Genomic DNA, 14,235 nt, shown 5'->3' with positions numbered 1-14,235 from the left:
GCCTCTAAAGTTATGTGTTAGACGTGGAGGGAGCTGTGTGATGGGTCAGTGGCTAGGCTTATGTGATAGGTCAGTGAAGGAGGATTTTGGATTGCTCTTAGTTTTGGCCTTGATGGGGATCTTTTACAACGCTGCAAAGGCCTGTATGAAGCAATTTCTGGAGAAAGAATTTGAGTCCTGCATTATCAGCATTAATTTAAAGTAACTCCTTAAACATTGATGGAAGCAGTCATACATTTTATTCTTTTCTGTTGCTCTTGCTACCTAGATGTTTCTCCACAGCAGTTAACAGAAGAACCTTTAAATTAGTGGCTCTTGAACTTCACCGTGTGTCTGAATGACCTGGTGTAAAAAGAGTAATTTTCTAGCCTAACTCCCAGAAGTTCTAATTTTGGATATCTGAGCTGATGCCTAGACATACATTGAGAGAGATGCTCTAAGCAGAAAATGGCTGTGGGCTGTTTGGAGGTTGATATGTTGATACAGGGTTTGGGGGAGACTGCCTGATTTCACAGTGGATCTTCGAGAGAGAGACAGAGAGACCTCTAAAAGCAGGGCAGGTGGTGTTGGTTTAGAAGAAGAGAGAAAAGCAACTGAAATATGGCCAGTAGGGAGAGAAAGAAAGAGAGAAAGAAAGAGGGAAAGAAAGAGAAATAGAGAAAGAGAGAGAGAGAGAAAGAAAGAAATAGAGAAAGAGAGGAAGAAAAGAAAGAAAAAAGAAAAGAAAGAAAGAAAGAGAAAGAAAGAAAGAGGCAAAGATGTCTGAGGTGGCTCTGAGGCGTTCTAGAAGTCTCCCCTGCCAGAGGCTTGCAGGGGTTGACATTGGCTACCTTTTGCTTTTGCTTCTTGGCTGAAGTAATGAAGAAATATGTTCGTATTATAAGTTAATTCCCCTCCGAGGAGCTCTTGGGTTCAAGGTAGCACAAACTGGCCGCTGGGAACGATCAGGAACTGAACAATGGTAAGAACAGTATACAACAGGGTCTGGGATGTGACAAAAGGTGGCGCTCAGAGCAGTGTTTGCAGGCTTGGATGCGTTCTTTAGCAAACGAGTTTGAGGCCTTGAATTCAGAAAGCTGGGGAGGGTGTTTGGTGGTGGGAAACAAATTAAGCAAAAACTAAAGACAAGAAAAACAGACCCAGAAAACCCAAATCAAAGTTGGCAAAAATCAAATCCACAGCAGAGTTTTTAGTGAAAATGGTAGTTGGACATGTTAGCATCCATGGCCTCCTGAAACCCCAGTAAAACGGTAAATGGTTAACAATGAAAAGGCACAAACTTACAAGGACGTTGAAAATATGATGCCAACAGTTTGGAGGCTGGAAGGCGGGTGAAGAGTTGTGACTTTGAACAGCCGCACTGGGGGATGCCGAGCAGCCGTCCTATGTGGCAGATTTCCCACAGCGACTTGGGAACTGAAGATTCACGTTTCTGTGGAGGTGGAGGGTGCTGGTGGGGCTACAAGAACAGGAGAATTTGCTAAGTCTTTGCAAAGCACTAAGATTCTCAGGTCACCCCATCCCTCTATTATTCTCTGGAGCAGTAAAACAGTTTTGGAGGTCATGGGTACGATGCCGAATGTCAAATGCTTCTCCCTCCCTTCTAGCCTTCTGCCCCCGCTTCCATCCAGAATGCTGCCCACTGGACTTGTGTACCTTGTCAGCTGGAAATCAGAAGAACTTTCTTTGGGAGAGGAAAGAGCGATGATCCTGACATATCCGATTCCTCAGTGAAACGGCTCTTTAGACATTCCAGCTGTGCACATAGAGCTTCTTAGCCAGGTTCCCCGTGCCCAGCCCCCCCCCCCCCAGCCAACTTTTTATTGCTCCGTTCTTAGATATAAACAAATAGCCAAGGATGTGAAAGAGGCCGGGGCAAGGAAAAAGAAAGCCCACTTGGAACAGACTGTGTGGGAAGAAGCAAATTTATTCTAAGCTTAGAGAAGAGGTTTGCATCTATGAAACAGATGCAAACCTTTTTGCTCCAAAAAAGGGAAATTCAGAGAACGGAAAAAGACCTCTTGAAAACTAACCGTTGATACCAGAAATGAGACTGAGAATAAGCACTGGAAAATACAGTCAAGGAAATCACCCAGGGAAGCGTAGCAAAAAAGAGGTGAAAGCAGCACAAGGAGGGGTGCAGTGTAGGTGACCTGGCAGGCGCTAAGAGAGAGAGGAAGAGAGAAACAAATTCTGCAAGAAATGCTTCTGGAAGATTTCCCGGAACTGAAGCCTAGGGTTCCATGCCTTCATCAGCACATGTTAAGGGGGAGCACCAGGTACTTGGAGTAAGCTTACCCAGCCTCAGGCCTCCACGCCTCCCCTGGCAGGAACGAGGAAGGACTCCAGACCCATACCCCAACCTCCGCTTCCCCAGCCTTCTAGTCCTGAGCCCCGGGGGCCGTCTCCGCACGCACCACAGGCTTCCCCCAGTCGCCGCTAGGAGCCCTGAACTCCCAGGATAGCGCCGCTTCTTGCAAATTTAGTCCTCTAGGCCTCTGTGCATCCCCCCTGTTGTCTTCATCTCTTACTTCAACTCCTGAAAATCTTCCTTTGCTCTGTTCCCTGAAACGGCCCATCCACTGGTAGCAAAATGTCCCGTACGCTCAGCCTCTCAGAACATTGTCTGTATCTTTGTGCTCTGATCCAAACCTGCCTGTTCTTGAGGATTCTGCTTCCCCAACCCGACAGGGTGGCCCCTTTTCTTTGACGCTGCTGATACCCGATACCCTGGATCCTCTTTGTTTCTCTTTGCCCGTTCCAGACCATTCTTCGCCCCTCTGCTCTCCTAAAAACCACCTTTGAATCTCATGTCATCAGGCTGTACTGCTGGGCTTCTGGGTCCCATGCCATTCTTCCTGGAAGCTTTTAGCTGCTGGCCTGCTGTCATTCTCTTCAATGTTCTTCTTTTTTTTTCTTCAAGTTTATTTTGAGAGAGGGAGGGAGAGGTAGAGAATCCCAAGCAGGCTCTTCGTTCTCAGCTTGGAGCCTGGTGTGGGGTGTGGGGCTCAATCCCATGAACTGTGAGACCACGGCCTGAGCCGAAATCAAGAGGCAGACGCTTAACCAACTGAGCCACCCAGGCTCCCCTGTTCAACATTATTCTTAATTCCTGGTGATTGCAATAGCTGATCTTTCCAGTACCTCACCCTCTCCTTTCCTTTCTGGTCCTCCATTTTACCTCAGCCACTCCTCTGATCAGATCCTAGACCTTGTTGCTACCGAACACCGCACATCTTACGGTGCCCTCAGCACTGTAAATATCCTGCCGGTGCCACCTCCTTGCGGTGTATTCCCTTAAGAATCCTGATGCGGACTGTCCTTCACTTCCTTCGTGCCTGTCCTTTCTCCTTCGCCCAGCTTGAATTCCACGCTCACCTGTTAGGACATTCCTTCACAGTCTCCCTGAACTCCCTGTCCTCTTGCTTAGCCGTGTGCATTTGGTAAAGCCCCACCTGTGACTAAACGCAGCTTTTTTTGCCTTCCTCGTGCCTGCACCTACATACCAAAAGTGAGCGGGGAAAACTGCCATGCTCAATCGCTTCCGCTAAGGCACGTCCACCTCTAAGGTTCACCCGCACAGCAATCCGCTTCTGGTTCCTAACTCTTGTGTTCAGGTGCTGACTGCAGATCCCCCTTAACTGGTGTTAAGCGAAAAGAGATTTGTTAACGTATTAGTGGTTGACGTGCGGGATTTCCAAGAGGGAGCCAAGGGAGGATGCCACAGTGGCAGAAGCCGAGAAGAGTAACTGACAACGGCAGCACCCAGGGGTTCAGCGGGAACCCAGCCGCTGCTGGTGTCTGTAACTGGATGTCACCTAACCCCACTGGAGAGCGGGACCACCAGGAGGTGGGGAAAAGCAAGTACCCGCGCGGCCGTTTTGGTAGGAGACTGCAGGGCACCGTCATCTTCTGTCTTCAAGGACGTACCTGCCACTGAAGTCGATTATATGTGTACATCAGAGGAGCAAGGGCTTCCAGGAAATACCTTTTGGATTCTACCTGGGAAAGTGAGGTTTACAAGGGGGAGAAGTCCTAAAATGGGGAAAGGGTTTTCAAAATATTTGGGGGCAGCCATCAAATATCAGATACCCCCACTAGAGGCACAGAAGACGGCCGAAATGACTGAAGGGCCACCATAGTCGTGGCTGGGGAGGATCAGTACCGTCAAGATTTCAACTTTTGCCAAATGAATTTATAAAGTTAAAAGCAGTTTCAAGCAGAATTGCAAAGGAAGATTGTGTACGGTGCCTGACAAACTGATGCTAAAATTTATATTTAGGAGACCAAAGAACAAAGGATAGCTACCACAACTTGGAAGAGCAAAGTGGGAGATTTTGTTCTAGATCTTAAATGTAACGATCATTGAAAACAGAGCAAAGCAAAACCCCCAAAATCGTATAAAAATAGATACACTGTGATGTGATTTGCATGATTTAAAAAATCGAAACCAACAATATACTCTTTTATAATATACGCATCGTATACAAAATGATACACGTGCAAAATACAAAATCATAGAGAAACGAAAGCAAGCATCAGCGGCATAGGCTGAGAAAATAGAAAAGACATTCCTGTCTGTCGCCTGCCTTCTTCATTCCTCTCCTACTACTTTTCTCGTTTTGACCCAAACGCCAGGAACCCAATCCCAAATGTTGCTCGCCAGTTGCCCACCACCCTTCACTGTTGCCACCTCCTTCTTTTCTCAAAACAAGTTCGATATTTTCTAAAATATCTTGACTTAATGATTGTTAGCGTAGAAAAGGTGGTCTCTCAACCTCCCTGTAAGTAGACCAGTGCCAGTGTCTTCGTGACCGTCCAGAAGTTACGTAACTTGCTTTAATCTAAAAATCATAATGTTAGAAGCTAGGTGCTTGATGGGGCGCCTGGGTGGCTCAGTCGGATACGCGTCCGACTTCGGCTCAGGTCATGATCTCACGGTTCGTGAGTTCGAGCCCCGCGTCGGGCTCTGTGCTGACAGCTCAGAACCTGGAGCTGCTTTGATTCTGTGTCTCTTTCTCTCTGCTGCTCTGTCCCTGGAGCTCTGTCTCTGTCTCTCTCTCAAAAATAAATAAACATTAAAAAAATTAAAAAAAAAAAAAAAAAAGAAGCTAGGTGCTTGAATGTATTGCTTAAAGAAAGCATTGCCAGTTTTATTACATGGAGCCCAACTACGAGATTGGCTCATGTCTTACCCTTAAAGGAAGCCGTAATCGGTGGTACAATTTTATTTCTGCTGATCCACTTGCTAATTACAATGAATGTATGGTGCTCCAGGAAATTTTAATTGGCCTCAAAGTTTCAGTCTCCTTCTTTTTGCTGCCTCCAACAAGGATACCTTGGAGGTTAGTAATGATAAAAACAGATACTTTTCTGGTTTGCCACTTGATATTTAAGCACAGTACATTGCATGAGAGACTTCCTGTCTCTGGTTTGTATACCAGGAAACTCCAGAGATGGTAAACGACCTTTGTCAAGGTCACAGTGGTTGGGGACAGAAATGAAATGTTGTGATGCACACTTTCAGCTCTTGACGTTAACTTTCTAAGAAAAACAGCCGCAAGTATAGCAGATTTCAGTGTATCAAATAATTACTGGTGTGGCAGAGACTTTTTTTTTTTTTACTTGCCCTCATTTTGCAGGCAGTCTTAGAAGTTTTGCTATAATTTATTCTTCAGTGACTACTAGCATATTGGTTAATTATGGCAGGAGTGATGTCTATTAGACTGTAAAAGTGTAAATAATGAATCTTAACAGTATAGGCAGCAGAAATATGAAGCCACACTGTGCCTTTTTCTGAGAAGGGCGATTCTCTTTACAGGTGCTCTGTTCTGGGAATAGGGCAATTTCCTTGTACTTCTCAGGTCTTCTTATCTCCCCATAAACGAGATGCCTAGTTTTTTTGGTAAACACTGAGGTGTCTCCATCATTTGAATAGATTGTCCACTTTATTTTAAAATTAGTTAATTTATTTTTTAATTTTAATTTATTATATTTTTTAATTTACATCCATATAGTTAGCATATAGTACAACAATGATTTCAGGAGTAGATTCCTTAATGCCCCTTACCCATTTAGCCCATTCCCCCCTCCCACATCCCCTCCAGTAACCCTCTGTTTGTTCTCCATATTGAAGAGTCTCCTCTGTTTTGTCCCCCTCCCTGTTTTTATATTATTTTTGCTTCCCTTCCCTCACGTTCATCTGTTCTGTGTCTTAAAGTCCTCATATGAGTGAAGTCATATGATTTTTGTCTTGCTCTAACTTTGCTTAGCATAATACCCTCCAGTTCCATCCACGTAGTTGCAAATGGCAAGATTTCATTCTTTTTGATTGCTGAGTAATACTCCATTGTGTGTGTGTATATCTATATATATACATCTTCTTTATCCATTCATCCATCGATGGACATTTGGGCTCTTTCCATACTTTGGCTATTATTGATAGTGCTGCTATAAACATGGGGGTGCATGTGTCCCTTCAAAACAGCACACCTGGATCCCTTGGATAAATACCCAGCAGTGCAATTGCTGGTTCGTAGTGTAGTTCTATTTTTAGTTTTTTTGAGGAACCTCCATATTGTTTTCCAGAGTGGCTGCACCAGTTTGCATTGCTACCAACAATGCAAAAGAGATCCTCTTTCTCTGCATCCTTGCCAACATCTGTTGTTGCCTGAGTTGTTAATGTTAGCCATTCTGACAGGTGTGAGGTGGTATCTCATGGTGGTTTTGATTTGTATTTCCCTGATGATGAGTGATGTTGAGCATTTTTTCATGTGTCAGTTGGCCATCTGGATGTCTTCCTTGGAGAAGTGTCTATTCATGTCTTTTGCCCATTTCTTCACTGGATTATTTGTTCTTTGGGTGTTGAGTTTGATAAGTTCTTTATAGATTTTGGATACTAACCTTTTATCTGATATGTCATTTGCAAATATCCTCTCCCATTCTGTCAGTTGAGTTTTAGTTTTGCTGATTGTTTCCTTCACTGTGCAGAAGCTTTTTATTTTGATGAGGTCCCAGTAGTTCATTTTTGCTTTTGTTTCCCTTGCCTCCGGAGACATGTTGAGTAAGAAGTTGCTGCGGCCAAGATCAAAGAGGTTTTTGCCTGCTTTCTCCTCAAGGATTTTGATGGCTTCCTGTCTTTTTTTTTTTTTTTTAATTTTTTTTTTTAACGTTTATTTATTTTTGAGACAGAGAGAGACAGAGCATGAACAGGGGAGGGGTAGAGAGAGAGGGAGACACAGAATCCGAAGCGGGCTCCAGGCTCTGAGCTGTCAGCACAGAGCCCGACGCGGGGCTCGAACTAACGGACCGTGAGATCGTGACCTGAGCCGAAGTTGGCCGCTTAACCGACTGAGCCACCCAGGCACCCCGATGGCTTCCTGTCTTACATTTAGGTCTTTCATCCGTTTTGAGGGTTTTTTTTGTGTATCATGTAAGAAAGTGGTCCAGGTTCATTCCTCTGCATGTTGCTGTCCAGTTTTCCCAGCACCACTTGCTGAAAAGACTATCTTTATTCCATTGGATATTCTTTCTTGCTTTGTCAAAGATTAGTTGGCCATACGTTTGTGGGTCCATTTCCGGGTTCTCTATTCTGTTCCATTGATCTGAGTGTCTGTTTTTGTGCCAGTACCATTCTGTCTTGATGAGTACAGCTTGAAGTCAGGGATTGTGATGCTTCCTGCTTTGTCTTTTTCAAGATTGCTTTGGCTATTCGGGGTCTTTTCTGGTTCTATACAAATTTTAGGATTGTTTATTCTAGCTCTGTGAAGAATGCTGGTGTTCTTTTGATAGGGATTGCATTGAATATGTAGATTGCTTTGGGTAATATTGACATTTTAACATTTGTTCTTCCTATTCAGGAGCATGGAATCTTTTTCCATTTTCTTGTGTCTTCTTCACTTTATTTCATAAGTTTTCTATAGTCTTCAGTGTATAGATTTTTCACCTCTTTGGTTACATTTATTCCTAGGCATTGTATGGTTTTTGGTGCAATTATAAATGGGACTGATTCCTTGATTTTTCTTTCTGTTGCTTCATTGTTGGTGTATAGGAATGCAACCGATTTCTGTGCATTGACTTTATATCCTGTGACTTTGCTGAATGCATGAATCAGTTCTAGCAGTTTTTTGGTGGAATCTTTTGGGCTTTCTATATAGAATATCATATCATCTGAGAAGAGTGAAAGTTTGATGTCCTCCTGGCTGATTTGGATGCCTTTTATTTCTTTGTGTTTGATTGCAGAGGCTAAGACTTCCAATACTATGTTGAATAACAGTGGTGAAAGTGGATATCCCTGTCTTATTCCTGACCTTAGGGGGAGGGCTCTCAGTTTTTCCCCATTGAGGATGATATTTGCATTGGGTCTTTCATATATGGCTTTTATGATCTCAAGGTATGATCCCTCTATCCCTACTTTCTTGAGGGTTTTTATCAAGAAAGGATGCTGTATTTAGTCAAATGCTTTCTCTGCATCTATTGAGAGGATCATATGGTTTTCCTCCTTTATTTTATTGATATGATGAATCACATTGATTGTTTTGTGGATATTGAATCAGCCCTTCATCCCAGATATAAATCCCACTTGGTTGTGGTGAATAATTTTTTCATGTGTTTTTGGAACCGGTTGGCTAATATCTTGTTGAGGATTTTTGCATCCATGTTCATCAGGGATATTGGTCTATAGTTCTCCTTTTTAGTGGGGTCTCTGTATGGTTTTGGAATCAAGGTAATGCTGGCTTCATAGAAAGAGTTTGGAAGTTTTCCTTCCATTGCTATTTTTTGGAACATCTTCAAGAGAATAGGTGTTGACGCTTCCTTAAATGTTTGGTAGAATTCCCCTGGAAAGCCATCTGGCCCTGGACTCTTGTTTTTTGGCAGATTTTTGATTACTAATTCGATTTCTTTACTGGTTATGGGTCTGTTCAAATTTTCTATTTCTTCCTATTTCAGTTTTGGTAATGTATATGTTTGTAGGAATTTTTCCATTTCTTCCAGATTACTCATTTTATTGGTGTATAATTGCTCATAATATCATCTTGTTGTTTGTATTTCTGCTGTGTTGGTTGTGATCTCTCCTCTTTCATTCTTGATTTTATTTATTTGGGTCTTTTCCTTTTTCTTTTAGATCAAACTGGCCTGTGGTTTATCAATTTTGTTAATTCTTTCAAAAACCAGCTTCTGGTTTTATTGGTCTGTTCTACTGCTTTTTGGTTTCAATACCATTGATTTCTGCTCTAATCTTTATTATTTCCTGTCTTCTGCTGGTATTGGGTTTTATTTACTGTTCTTTTCCCAGATCTTTAAGGTGTAAGGTTAGGTTGTGTATCTGAGATCTCTCTTCCTTCTTTAGGAAGGCCTAAAAGGGCTGTGGAGTTACCATTTTCATTGGCTTCCATGTACTTTTTAATTTCCTCTTTAACTTCTTGGTTAGCCCATTCATTCTTTAGTAGGCTGTTCTTTAGTCTCCAAGTTTTGTTACCTTTCCAAATTTTTTCTTGTGGTTGATTTCGAGTTTCATAGTGTTGTGGTCTGAAAATATGCAAGTATGATCTCGATCTTTTTGTACTTCTTAGGGCTGATTTGTGTCCCAGTATGTGGTCTATTCTGGAGAATGTTCCATGTGCACTGGAGAAGAAAGTGTATTCTGATGCTTTAGGATGAAATGTTCTGAATATATCTGTTAAGTCCATCTGGTCCAGTGTGTCAATCAAAGCCATTGTTTCCTGGTTGATTTTTTGATTAGATGATCTGTCTATTGCTGTAAGTGGAGTGTTGAAGTCCCCTACTACTATGGTATTATTATCAATGAGTTTCTTTATGTTTGTGATTGATTTATATATTTAGGTGCTCTCACATTTGGCACATAAATGTTTACAATTGTTAGGTCTTCTTGGTGGATAGACCCCTTAATTATGACCCCTTCTTCATTTCTTATTAGAGTCTTTATTTTAAAGTCTAGATTGTCTGATGTAAGTATGGCTACTCTGGCTTTCTTTTGTTGACCGTTAGCATGATAGATGGTTCTCTATCCCCTTACTTTCAATCTGAAGGTGTCTTTAGATCTAAAGTGGGTCTCTTGTAAACAGCATATAGATGGATCTTGTTTTCTTACCCATTCTGTTACTCTATGCGTTTTGTGTTTTTTTTTTTAATTTTTTTTAACGTTTATTTATTTTGGAGACAGAGAGAGACAGAGCATGAATGGGGGAGGGCCAGAGAGAGAGGGAGACACAGAATCCGAAGCAGGCTCCAGGCTCTGAGCTGTCAGCACGGAGCCCGAGCGGGGCTTGAACTCACAGACCATGAGATCATGACCTGAGCCGAAGTCGGACGCTCAACCGACTGAGCCACCCAGGCATCCCTACTCTATGCATTTTGATTGGAGCATTTAGTCCATTGACGTTTAGTGAGTACTTAAAAATATGAATTTATTGCCATTATGTTGCTTGTGGAGTTGGAGTTTCTGGTGATGTTCTCTGGTCCTTTCTAGTCTTTGCTGCTTTTTTATTTATTTATTTATTTATTTATTTATTTATTCATCTTTTCTCCCCTCAGAGAGTCCCCCTTAAAATTTCTTGCAAGGCTGGTTTAGTGGTCACAAACTCCTTTACTTTTTATTTGTCTGGGAAACCTTTAATCTCTCCTTCTATTTTGAATGACTGCCTTACTGGATAAAGAATTTTTGGCTGCTTATTTTTGCAATTCAGCACATTGAATATGTCCTGCCATTCCTTTCTGGCCTGCCAAGTTTCTGTGGATAGGTTTGCTGTGAACCTGATCTGTCTTCCCTTAAAAGTTAAGGACTTTTTTCCCCTTGCTGCTTTCATGATTCTTTCCTTGCCTGAGTATTTTGTGAATTTGACTATGATATGCCTTGTTGATGGTCGGTTTTTGTTGAATCTAATGGGAGTTCTCCGTGCTTCCTGGATTTTGATGTCTGTGTCTTTCCCCAGGTTAGGAAAGTTTTCCACTGTGATTTGCTCATATAACCCTTCCACCCTTTTTTCTGTCTCTTCCTCTTCTGGGACCCCTTTCATTCTGATGTTCCTTTTTAATGAGTTACCGATTTCTCTAATTCTTAAATTGTGCTCTTTTGCCTTAGTTTCCCTCTATTTTTCTGCTTCATTATTCTCCATAAGTTTGTCCTCTATATCGCTCATTCTCTGGTCTGCCTCATCCATCCTTGTTGCTGCAGCATCCATTTGAGATTGCAGCTCAGTTATAGCATTTTTATTTCATCCTGACTAGCTTTTACTTCCTTTATCTCCACAGAAAGGGATTCTAATCTATTTTCGACTCTAGCTAGTATTCTTATTATCATGATTCTAAATTGTGGTTCAGACATCTTGCTTGTATCTGTGTTGGTTAAGTCCCTGGCTGTCATTTCTTCCTGCTCTTTCTTTTGGGGTGAATTCCTTCGTTTTGTCATGTTGAAGGGAGAATAGGAATTATTGAGGTCAAAAAATTAAAAAATTAAAAATCAAAACTTAAAAAATCAAAATTAAAAAATTAAAAACAAACAAACACACACAAGACAAAATGAAATAAATGATGCTAGATCCTAGGTGTGTTTTGGTCTGGGTGTTGAAAGGTGTTTGATAGATTAGAGAAAAAAGGGGAAAGAAAAAAAAGAAATCGTTTGAAAATTTGAAAGAATGGATACACTGAAGTAGAATACAATGAAATGATGGAAGTAAAATAGAATGAAAAAAAATTGGCACAAAAGTAAAAAATATGGTAGAAAAAAATTATAGAAAAATGTTTGTAATAAAAATTGAAAATAAAAATAAATTTTTTCTGTATTCAAGAAAGAGAAAAGAAATGAAAAAGAGAAAAAAAGGAAAATAAAAGAAAATTAAATAGATGGACCAGCGAACGGACTGAAATACGATTGAATTTACTTCATTTTCCCCTAGAACTCAAACTAGGAAGCGCTTTATAGTCCATAAACTAAGCAGGCGGAGAGATTTGTGTTCCTGAAGAGCGAGGTTGGCCCAGTTGGGCGGGGTTTAGTGTAACAGCTCCGTTCTCCACTAGATGGCGCTGCTCGTCTTACTAGGGTGGATCGTTGGGCGCTTGTAGATGTGTATGCGCATGCGCGGAAGGGTTAAAAATGGCATCATCCAGCTTCCTGGTCTCTAGTGTCAGAACTCTGTTCTCCCCGATCAGCAATCGCGCACCCGTCCTTTGTCTTCGGCTTCCGCCCTCTCCCCGCTTTTACACCGTCAGTGAGCAAGCCCTCGGGTTGCCAGGGGGCGTTTCCATCTTGAGTTTTATGTCAGATGCGGCCGTTTTTCCCGAGCGCTTACTTCTGAGGGACTGCGGCTTTGACCCGCTCCGCCCCTCTGTGGGAGGGTCTCACGGATCGGTGGCCCCGAACCAGCCACACCCAGAAACGTCAGCGCGACCGGGCTGCCACCGCCGCGCAGAGACTGCAGCCGGGTGCCAGCCCGCCCCGGAAAAAGTTGACGCGATCGTGCGGCAGCAGCGCCTCAGGGATTCCGGAAAATCACAACACACATCTGGCGCCAGGCTTCACCCCCAGCGGCCTTGTTCCAGCACCAGCGGGTGTGGTTGTTCTCCGGGGTCCGCTGACACCTTTGCCTGTGGCGGGGAGGGCACACAGCCTCTACCGGCGTCCTTCCGGCAGGGGAACCGCCTCTCCCAGGGGAACCACCTCTCCCGCATGGCCCGAAGACCCCAGACTCCGCTCTGCTCCCGGGGACTCGCCCTTCCCAGCAGAGCACCGCCAGGTATCGAGCTGCGGAGTTTCATCTGCGCTCCCCCTGTTTATTGAGTCTTAGTGGAATTTAAACCCTCTCCTTTCTCCCTTTTTAGTTCTGTCCCTGCGGCTCTTTCCACTTTTCCACTTTCTCTCCAGCTGCTTTTGGGGGGAGGGGAGTGGTTTTTCCATATTCCACCCCCCCATCTCCATCCTCTCTTCACAAGCAAAAACGGCTCCCTGCCCTCTGCGCCTTCTCTCCCCCAGTTCACCTCTCCGCGCCACGCACCTGCTGAGTTCTGTGGTTCAGGTTGTGCAGATCGTTGTGTTCATCCTCAAATCAGTTTCTAGGCGTGCAGGATGGTTTAGTGTTGATCTGGCTGCATGTCATGGACACGAGACGCAAAAAAGACTTTCATGCTGTTCTGTCATCTTGGCTCCCTCTGCTCGTGGTGAATAATTCTTTTAATGTATTGTTGGATTTGTTTGCCAATATACGATTTTTTAAAATGTATGCACAAATGTGTATATACACATATACACATACAATTTTTTAAAACCCCAATGGGATCATACTATAGATCAATGCTTCTCAAATTGGAGCGTGCTTAAGAATTATCTGGAGGAACTTCTTTTTTTTTTTTAAGTTTTTATTTTAATCACCTGGTGCTCAATCCCTATTTCACCCATCCTCCCACCCACCACCCCTCTGGTAGCCATCAGTTTGTTCCCTATCATTAAGAGTCTGTTTCTTAGTTTCCCTCTCATTCTTTTTTCCTTTTCCTCATTTGTTTTTTCTCTTAAATTCCACATATGAGTGAATTCATATGGTATTTGCCTTTCTCTGACTGACTTATTTCATTTAGCCTTATATTCCCTGGCTCCATTCATGTCATTGAAAGTGGAAACATTTCAGTGTTTTTTTTTTTTATGGCTGAGTAATATTCCATTGTGCACTACATCTATATCCATTCACCAGTCAATGGACATTTGGGCTCCTCCCATGACTTGGCTATCGTTGATGATGCTCTAAACATCGGGGTGCATGTATCCCTTTGAATTAGTGTCTTTGTTTTCTTTGGGTAAAGGCCTAGTAGTGCAATTGCCGTATCATAGGGTAGTTCTATTTTTAACTTTTCGAGGAATCTCCGTACTGTTTTCCACAATAGCTGCACCAGTTTGCGTTCCCACTGATAGTGCATGAAGGTTCCTTTGTCCCCACATCCCCACACCTGTTGTTTCCTGTGTTGCTGATTTTAGCCATTCTGCCAGGAGTGAAGTGACATGTCTTTGTGCTCTTGATCTGCATTTCCCTGATAATGAGAGATGTTGAGCATCTTTTCTGGTGTCCACTGGCCATCTGGATGTCTTCTTTGGAGAAATGTCTGTTCAGGTCTTCTGCCCATTTTTTTTTTTTTTTAACATTTTTTAATTGGATTCTTTGATTTGGGGGTCTGGAGGACTACTTAAACACAGATTTCCTAGCTGCTATCAGAGATCGGCACACCGCAGGG

This window comes from Panthera tigris, chromosome C2 (assembly GCF_018350195.1).
Source record: "Panthera tigris isolate Pti1 chromosome C2, P.tigris_Pti1_mat1.1, whole genome shotgun sequence".
Lineage (NCBI taxonomy): Eukaryota > Metazoa > Chordata > Mammalia > Carnivora > Felidae > Panthera > Panthera tigris.
Note: the sequence above shows the minus strand (reverse complement) of the source record.